The sequence below is a fragment of the Desmodus rotundus genome, chromosome 12 (genome assembly GCF_022682495.2).
Source record: "Desmodus rotundus isolate HL8 chromosome 12, HLdesRot8A.1, whole genome shotgun sequence".
In the NCBI taxonomy this organism is placed as follows: domain Eukaryota; kingdom Metazoa; phylum Chordata; class Mammalia; order Chiroptera; family Phyllostomidae; genus Desmodus; species Desmodus rotundus.
This window is the reverse complement of record NC_071398.1, coordinates 95,866,470-95,876,286: the sequence shown is the minus strand read 5'-3', so window position 1 is coordinate 95,876,286 and position 9,817 is coordinate 95,866,470. Positions and strand designations below refer to the sequence as shown.

The 9,817-nt window shown below is 44.2% G+C and overlaps 1 protein-coding gene across 5 annotated transcripts in view; it reads left to right on the top strand.

Annotated features, from left to right (window-relative positions):
• Window positions 1-1,102: 1,102 nt before the first annotated feature.
• Window positions 1,103-9,817, top strand: part of RABGAP1L (RAB GTPase activating protein 1 like) — a 446,160-nt gene continuing 437,445 nt past the window's right edge. For 4 of the 5 annotated variants that reach the window (XM_053916150.2, XM_071219847.1, XM_071219849.1 and 1 more), the window contains exon 1: window positions 1,104-1,230. The gene's annotated coding sequence lies outside the window, so the exon portion shown is untranslated. Of the gene's footprint in view, window positions 1,231-2,122; window positions 2,203-9,817 lie in introns of all 5 variants that reach the window. The other variant, XM_053916149.2, reaches the window with a different exon arrangement.

Below are 9,817 nucleotides of genomic sequence, written 5' to 3'. Positions count from 1 at the left end.
TACAAAAGTTAATAAAAGACCCAAGGTGGTTGCCACACTCCATTCGTCTTGTAGATATTTAAATTAGGAAAAAGAACTTGAGAGAGAGGGTCTGTGGACAAACGTTTATTTCTCAGGGCAGCTTTTGCATCTAGGTGGGCAAATGAGTGCAGGGAAATTCAAGTGGGAGAGAAGGGAGAATTTTAAACTACAGGAGTCATTGTAGAGCTTAAATCGTTAGACACATACTTAATTAAGTCTCGCTGCATTGTATTCACTTGTTCCAGCAGTAACATTTATGGAGTCCTTCCTGTGAGTCGGGCACTGTGCTAGACTTTGGGGAAGATACAAAAATGAATGAAGCAGGTTCTCGAGGATTCTCTAGGGGGATAAAATATTGCACCGATTTACCCAGATGAGGTTGACTTTAGGCGTCCTAAACTTAACAGAAATAAAATGCTAAGGAAATCGGGAAAATTTACAGGTGCTTTCTGGCTGCAGTATCTAAGGAGGAGGAAGTCCACACAGTTCAAGGATCAATCAGTACAGTATTGGCAGAGGGAAAGAGTTGGTTTATTTTATCTCTACCTACTTTGTACGCCTCAATTTATTGCCCCAAAGGATAAGGAGATGTAAATGAGGGCAACTTTTCTTTTTATACATACCAAGCAGTGCCGAGCGCTCTCCTGTTCACCCCCGCAGATCATTTCCCTCTTCCTCTCCCCCGAGCCCCGCCGACCCCACCAGCAAGGAGCCCACGACACCGCGAAAGAGGCACAGAAAAGAGTTCGTATTCTTTAAGGTGACGTCCCTGAGGAGGACAGATCATTACTGAAAACAGGGACACCAGCTTTGTAAGGAAGAAAACAATCGCCCCCAACTGCCCCGTCCGGGTCCCTATCTTAACAACCCAGGCTCTGCAGGTCCTCACTCGCCCGCCCCAGCCTACTCGCGTCCCAGCCCAGCCCGGCCGTGCGCGCCGCCGCCCTCAGGAGCGCGCACGCGCGCCGAGGGGCCCCGACGTGCGCGCCCCCGGCGTGCCTCCCCCCTCGGCCCGCCCCTCCCTCGCCTCTTCCTGCCAGCGCCCTCCTCCCCTCCCTCTCCGCTCCCTCCGCCCCGCTCCCTCCGCCCGGCCGGGGCTCTGGCGGCCGCGGAGTGAACGGGACCGGCCCGGCCGCAGAGCGCCGGCGGCGGCTGAGACGTGGGCGCCCGGCGGAGTTGTTGCGGCCCTGCCCGCGGAGACGTGAGGAGGTGAGGCGAGGGCGGCCTGCGGGGGCCGGCGAGCGGCCGGGCGGCCGGGAGCGGCGGGCCGGGCGGGGGTGTTGGCGCCCGGGCTGAGCCGGGGGAGGAGGGTCGCGGAGGGGGCCGGGCCCGGACGCGGCGTGAGGGGACCGCGGGCGGAGGGCACGGGGCGCGCTCGGGACTGTCGATTGCCGCCGCGACCCCGAGGTTCTCCCGGGTGGCGGCTCCTCGCGGCCCGGGCGGCGGGGTCGGCGCCCCTCACCTGGGGGCGGGGTGGCGACTGGGGCGCTTGGCTCGAGCCGTGCCCTCCTGACATCGCCGCCGCCCCCGCCGCCGGGGTCGCAGCCCCAGCACCCCCGCGTCCGGTGGCTGGGGTGTGTGCCCGGCGGCGCTCGGGGTTCGGTTCCGGACCGGGTCTCGCCCTCGCACTCCCTCTGTCCCCGCCCCGCACTTCGCCCGGCTCGGGCGGTGGATGCTTGTGGTTTTGCAGACTGGGATGGGCTGTGTCCCGGGCAGATCCCTACCTGCCAGGAATGCCCCGTTCGAAGTTGACCTCCTGGCCACGCAGCCCCCGTCCAGGTTGTGGGTGCTGAGTCCCGGTGACTGAGTCAAAGTTTCTGAGACGGGCCGGTACTTCGCTCGGGTCGCCAACGGCGCAGGGCTGGGCAGCAGTGCGTCGGGGGGAGGAGGGGGCCCCCGGCCAGGCCCGCGAGGGGGGCCCGGCTGCTGCCGCTGCCGGGGCAGCGCGTCCAGGTGCTGGTGTGTGTGCCCTTTGTGCCTGCCAGATAGGCTTATCTCAGAAAACGCACCAAAATTTAGGTGGTCAGTGGCATAACGTGAAGGGAACCGCCAACCTCATCATGCACACGAATGGTAGGGAGAACTTTTGCTTGCTTGACAGATTTCAGCGCTGACTGTTTGGAAACTGATTTCCAGGCCTGCATTTTCAGTGCATGTAAAATTTCTTGTACATCGTGGGAGGTACGTGGTTGCTTGTTACAGTTCTGAAAACACAGCTTCGTGAAAACTTCCTGACTTTTCTCGTACTCGTGTTTATGTTGGGTTTCTGCTGCATTTCTGTAGATACCCAGGGCTGTGGCATCAGAAGATACAAACTTGAAGTTTGCTTGTGGTCAAATAGGCAGTGGATTTTGTCCATGGAAAATGCTGGCCTGCAAGTTGCTAGCCCCGGAGAACTGGCCTGTGCGTCAGTTTCTCAACTGGGAGTCCCAGATGAAACTGATGAAGAAATTGCAGGGGAGAAAGACACGATGAATTGCACGTACACATCACCGCCAAATCGTATTGAATGCTCGCCTGCTTGGGGAATTGGTTGAGACGCTGAGTTGGGCTGGTGTCTATGTTAAATCAGTTCAAAAATGTGCTCTTACATTATCTATAACTAAGCCAGGGGGGCGAATTGGGTAGTTGGGCAGTGGCTGTAAGTGGACATACTGTATAACCTACTTTGTGTTCTGGAAAGCTGGACACGGGTATGGGTCCCAGCACTATTCAGACATGCAGTCGATATACCAACCAACCCCAAAACATGTGACTATGCATTTATGATGGTTTGTGGGCACCTGAGTTGTTTGATGCCAATTTTTATGTATTGTAACTGTGATAGTCTGAGAATTTTTATTCCTTTGCTACTTGTTTCATGATTCATATAATTTTCTTTTCACTCTTAAAAGTTATTATGATGTTTTTTTATTTGAGTGACAGAATTTTATTAGGCATATGAAACAAGAGTTTTCATGTTTAGCGGCTCACTAATTCTAAATTTATGACTTCTGAAAACTTGTACTTAAATTTTTTTTTCCTTAACGCATACTCGAACTCGTTTAATTGCTGTATATTTATTTGAATTCAGATGATACAGCATCTCTGTCTTTTGAGTAGTCAGAAGAAGTAATTCAGTTGTGCCAAGTAAAAATAGTATGAGTGGGAGATAGCCAGGCTTCTAGAGATTAATTTTGAAGAGAGTAAAGCAAAAATTTCTCGTATTGAGGGTCTGCATTTTAGCCTACCAGTGCCTCGAAGTGTTGTGGGAATGATTATGGCTGGAGAGAGTTTGGAGAATGAAGTAGCTATTGTAGCCTATGGGGTTCCCAGGCTCAGCACTTTACTATCTCCCACAAGTTTTAATGAATTGCTACGCGTGTATGGCTCATTCCTTATATAAATGCGTCAGGTACTGGGCCTGAGGATGGCTAGCGGCCCAAGGCTGGTCCAGCCCCTGGTGCTGTGAAGGCAGCTCAGAATTCTTTCTTTATTTTTAGAGAGAGGGGAAGAGAGGGAGAGAAACATCAATGTGGGGTTGCCTCTCACACGCCACAACTGGGGGCCTGGCTTGCAACCCAGGCATGTTCCCTGAGTGGGAATCCAACCTGCGACCCTTCGGTTCACAGGCCAATGCTTCAGTCCACTGAGCCACACCAGCCAGGGCTGAATCCTTGTAGATTTTATGAGCATTTACCCCCATGAAGAATGGAGGCAAAGAAATTACGGACTGAAGCTTGAGTTATGGTAAAACATACTCAATTTTTAAGGAGAGGTTTAATATTCTGAGCATGGAGACTTGATTTGACTCTTGGCTTTTCAGAGTGCGGAATAATTTTCGCTTTGTGGTCAGTGGACCCTAATGAGGAAGAGTTAGTGGAATTAAGCAGAACTTGTATCTCAGCATTCTCCTTTTCGTACTTCATTTACTGTCATATTGTACTCATTTAGCAGGCAGTATATCAAAATTGTTTGATTATAGCAAGTTTGTGCTCATGCTGACTCCTTTTTGACATTTTTTCGGGGATTTTTTGGTGTAATTTTTGGGGATTTTTCTGGGAAACTTCTAGGCATATATTCAGTTGATTTGGAGTTAGGTTTGGGCTAAGATTACCAGTATATTTGAAATCCTGCATATTCTTGTTTTCTAAATCGCCTTAAAAATAGAAAACACAATTCTTTATAAATACTCATGGAAAATCTGGTTACAGATTGTGTTGTTGTGATAGACATAGTACAGCCAAAAATATATTCAAGAAACTTCCCCTCTCTTTACCCAGTTTAGTAAGCTTAAATAAGACGAAAATAAGAAAGTATTTTTTGAATAAAAGCCTGAATATGAAGTCTAACAACTGTTTGCTGTGGTGTTTTTCCCATTGCCTATTCTAAATTCGAGAAGTACTACATGTCTCCAGTCCATGGCAAAAACTTAATTCCAGTAGGGAATTCTCAGCATTGGAGGCATCGCGGAGGGATGCAGGCATATGCTGGGGAATTTGGCTGAGAAATGTCAGCTATGGAAACTTACTTTTTTACGGTACTGGTGTTCTCTATACACAGGTTCTCCGAGGGCTGGGGTCATGGTACAAATATCACAACACTTGGATTTTTTTCATACTGTAGATTGCCTCTTCCTTTTCTCCTCTTCTCCCAACCATTTGCTAAATGAGCCATTGCTACTTGTGGGAATATGTCGTACCCCTCAGGTGTGTGGGGCTGAACAACTGCTGAGAACCTTGGTCCTTTGCTGATACTTCCTAAGCCAAATTGCTACTCCCTGTAATTTACCTCTGGTGATATCAGTAGGCATTTGTTACTGTCATTTTTGTAGAGAAATACAAATTGTGGTGGTGAAGAGACTACATATGTAACCAAGAGGAAGATTTGTTGCATCGTGTAGTACCCATGGAAGAGACGAGATGGTTGTTTAGCTGAATAGTTATTAAATTGTTTTGACTGTGACACAGTAAGAAATACATATACCCTGATTCAGCACAGGCACATGAAGTTTAAAGAAGAAGTTTGGCAAGACAGTACTTAATCTTTTCAGGACCTTGCTAGAGCTGGCTCATCATACTGGTTTGCAAGACAAATGTATGCATTTCTCTTCTCCCTTAGCTCCCTGTGCAGTGACATCATGGTGGTAGCTTGAAATCAGCCTTAGTGGCAGTGTTCACACCAGGAGGGTCGGCAAGTGGTACAATTCAGGGATTTCCCCACTCTGGATAGCCAATGTTAAGCACTACGCTGCCTACAGCACACTTCGATATTTTCTATTTCATTTTATTTATTTTTTTTAAAGCTGGGTTTTGACCGCCAAAATGGTTTTATGGCCTGCTAATGTAACAGCTTACAGTGGTTTAGTCCACTTCTCACTTTGCAGGTGACCATACTAAAATACTGAAGTTCAAGGTCACATAGCTAGTTATTAGCAAAGCCAGGTCTCTGGACTGCTAATCTGGAGTTGTTTTACTGGACTTCTCTCCCCTCTTAGCCCAAGCTGTTCATGTAGCTCATTCGGATGGCCTCACGTGCAAGACATTGAGTTAAGCTTTTTGAGTAGAGATACATGAGGTGTGAACTTTGACATTGAGGCCTTTGTGCTGTTGTGGGGGATTAAATATGGAAGCAAAGATAATGTAAGGGAGAAAGTAATATGTGGTAAAGAGATATTGATAAGGTACTACAAGAATTTAGAGGAAGGAGAGATTACTTTTAGTTGAAGGATAAGGCAAAAGGTGACTTTTAAGCCACGCTTTGGAGAATGAGTAGGATTTGGACATGTTGAAGTAAGACAAACGTAGAGGGAAAGGCCTTTCTGGGCCAGAGCCATCAAAGGCATAGAGGGAAAAAGCTAGGCAAGAAAAAGTCAGCACCAGATGGTGAAGAGCCTTGAATGCCAATTTTCCTTTCTGCTTTTCAGTTTCTCTCTCATTTCTGTTTCTGGAGCCACCTCATACTTGTTAACATTAAATACATTTATAGGCTGTGCACCTGGGTAGAATATGACCCAGGCGGCACTTGGGTATCTATCCTTAGAGTAAAAGTCGAAGCGAAAAGTGTGTGTTAGGAAAACAACCTTAAGCTTACCAATCCTAAAACTGTTGCAAAGGGGAAAATATTTTCTCTGTAAGGAGATACCATTATTTTTTGTTTTGCCAAATAGCCTCAGATTGGCTATAGAAGAGCAAGAAGCAGTTTTGAAAGTCTTTTCAAAGCACCCTCTAAAGTGTGTTTTCTCAATGATTGGGTCTTGATTTTTTGTGGTAGGTCCGGTTCAGGCAGAAAGGCAGTTTATACAGATCCACAGCTGAGCTGATGAGCTTTCAGAATTTAGGGCAGGAAGGCTGGGGACTTCACACCACAGCCAGCTGTGAGGGTTGATAGATTTTTTTCCTCAAAGAAGTTACTTGGATTTCAGCATTTATGTGTGTGATGGCCTGTATGACTGAGGATGTTTTGAAGTTCTGGATGGAGCTTGCCTTGTTCCACAGTGGCATTAGGTGCCTAGAAATGAAGATAAATGACAATAAGTTGTGTCTGTTAATCAAATTGATGCACTGGTGGCAGTTCTCAAGGTTTTCTATCTGGTGATGATTTCACACTTACTGCTTCTAATGAAAATGATGCACAGTCAGATTGGAGATGCTTTACTTCTCTTTGACCCACTAGTTCTGTAAAGGTAAAAGCCCTTTTAGTCTGTTGCCCAGGTAACAACACATACAGAAACTGTTGGAAGTGTGTGGAAAATTTAAGTAATCTTGGTAATAAAGTTGCTATAATAAATAGCTACGTGGATGGTAAAAAAAAGCTGGGCAACTTTTGGGTGGTTGGCAGAGAATTTTCAGGATGAGCTTTGGTTCCAAAATGTGTATGAATTGTGACTTGGCCATACTGTGTTCTTCACTTATTTAAGCTGCTGGTATGTAAAGTATTAACATATATATTGTCCTGTCACTTTAGGAGGTTTCAGCAGTTTCATCGGAACTGCCCCATGAGATAGCACACCCCGAGTGGCGTGATAAAGGTTCAGATGCAGCCTTCCTGATACCTCATACCAGTTGAATGGACTGGCTAATCATATCGGCACAGAGGTTTTTGTTAAAAAAAAATTTATTGTGTGTGTGTTTGGAGATGTGTTAGGCTTTACAAATTGAGTTTATTAGAATCTTTCCAAATTTTCTACCATCTTTTTTTCTTTGTGGTACAAAGAAAAATGTGATGTTGATGTCCTCAATTTAAACTACGCGTACATTTTCTGAAAACACACACACACATATGTGTATATTTGTATGCACACACACACTCACAGACACCGTACCCATTAGTTGTTGGAATTTTTGGTGAAAATATAGTTTGCCTGGCAGATGTCTAAAAACAAATGTCTAGTTCTGTGAAGGCTATCATGTGAATTAGTCATAAATATGTAAGTACTGCAAACCCAGAGGGATTTTTTTGTATGCCAAATCTCTAAGAAAGGGGTACACATTAAAAGGCAAGTGCAGAATTTATTCATGTCCCAGGGAAGGACTTCTCAGGCTCTCCCCTACCCCACGTAATACTCTCATATTCTGCCCTCATTATTAACAGTAATCAAACTCAGAGGACTTAAAAATCAGACTTTCACTACAGAGGATGCAAATAACGAACACTATTTTTAAGAAAAATACAAACTCATGGTTTTCAGTTTTTAAGTTTAAGAGACATGGATCTCTAGTTTTGATAAGCCATATAGAGTATTTATTCCGTGCTTCAAGATGTATTTGTCATTTTGAGGCCCTCTGCTAAAAGCATTATGTAAATGCAAATGGTTGTTAAAGTGGTAATTAAGTATTTCCTTGAGTAGTTTCTTTCTCTGTAGTAAATTTATCTTGGTATGCTATGACATTTTGAATAGATTATACTTTAGTGAAAAGTCAACCATTAAAGGGGGTTTATGCATATTGCCAACAATATGGTTTATTAGGTTGTTTTACAGTAATTTTATTTCAGTAGCTATTTGCCGTAATATCTCATTCACTTATTATTTCCACAAACCTCTTTTGTCTTGACTGTATTCTTTCATTTTAAATCTTTGTCTCATATTTGTCCTGCTGTTAATAGCCATGTTTGGACTAATGTTTGATTTGTCTTTGTTCTAGTCTTTTTGTGTTACACAGATGTATTACTGCCTGTCAAGTTGGAACTGAATCATAATTTAGTTGATATCTTCTTTCCTCCATCCATTTTCCCCCCTCAATAGTCTAGAATCAACTCTAGCACTAACTCAAGCTTCCTGGTAGTTAATGGGAAAATGAAATTAGGTATTATAATTCAAATCCTAGGACCACTTATTTGCCAAGGCTAGTAAACCTATAACATTTTTATGTAATAGTTATGCAGCTTAATGAGTCTTTGGCTTCTAGGGTCTTTTTTTTGTTTTTGTTTTTTTAAAATTCTGGCCTGAATTTTATATTTCTTGTCAACATTGTCAACTTTGATAGATGAAACAGGTTTCTCCTGTTGCACTTGGTTTCACAAACTATAAAAATAGCAATCTCTACCATTTGAAGATACCAGAAAGTTTTTAAAAGATAATCTAGTAACAGTAGGTTAGGGAAGCCAGTTTGTTTCACAATTAATGATGTTTCCTATTTTGCTTATAACTCTCATGTTTGCATATGAATCATAGTGGAACTTTATTATGTTTCCCTGAGAATTCACCTTTCTAAAGAAGAGCTTTAGCAATTTTGTACTTTTGAGAATTTTATTGGGAAGAGGATGACAATAGTAAATTTTAGAAACTTTGGCCAAAAGGCGACTGGGGGCGAGGTATGTGGGAAGAAAAACAGTCACGAATCTGCAAATAACTAGAAACATTTTTGGTTTTGTGGAAGACAGTGCAGGTGGAATTGAAGACCTCACTCCTTGATCTAGTGCTGCTTTGAGATTCAGAGAGTGAAGGGACTTGCCACAGTGTTTTCTTTTTGAATAACAAAAGACAACACTCACTCACTGAACACTTATATGGGTTAGTTATCAGATAATGTGCATTATCTAGTCAATCTTCACAATAACTGTATGAGGTGGGTGCTATTACAATATTTCCAGTTTACAGATGAGGAAACTGGCTTAAAGAAGTCCAGTCAGTTGCTTAGGATCACATCGGTCTTAAGAGGCAGGTCTCTTTTGCTCCTAAATCTGCCTGTAGTGACTCCCAACTCCTATTCTATATTGACCATTCTTTACATGGGGATGGTGATACTTGCCTTGCCTGCTTCATAGGTTGGTTATGAGGATAAAAAAAGGTAAGGTTTACAAAAGAGCACCTATAAATGTGCCCGGTGTTTTCATTTTACTGGATAGTTTATTTCATTTTAAATTTATGTTAGAAACAGGGGAAGGGTGGGAGAAAGAGAGGGAAACATTGAAGTGAGAGAGAAACATCGCTCGGTTGCCTCTCCTATGAGCCCTGACCGGGATTCAAACCCTAACCGGAATCGAACCGGCAACCTTTCACTTTGTGGGAGGACGCCCAACCAACTGAGCAACACCAGTCAGGGCTTACTGGGTAGTTTTTGAGGAGCCAAAGAAATCTTTGAACTAGATAAGCACATATATTACTTTGTAATCACTAATGACGCAACATAAGTCAAACAAATGACTATTTGAAGGGCTACCATCTGCAAAGTAGAAGACACATTTTGTGTGGGTCCAGAGGATCTGTGAGTGAAGGGCAAAGGCAGGCAGAAAGGTAGCAGTCTATTGATTAAAAGTGGGCTGGATGATTTCTAGCAACCTGAAACCTTTCTACAGTGAGGAGTATATGTAAGTG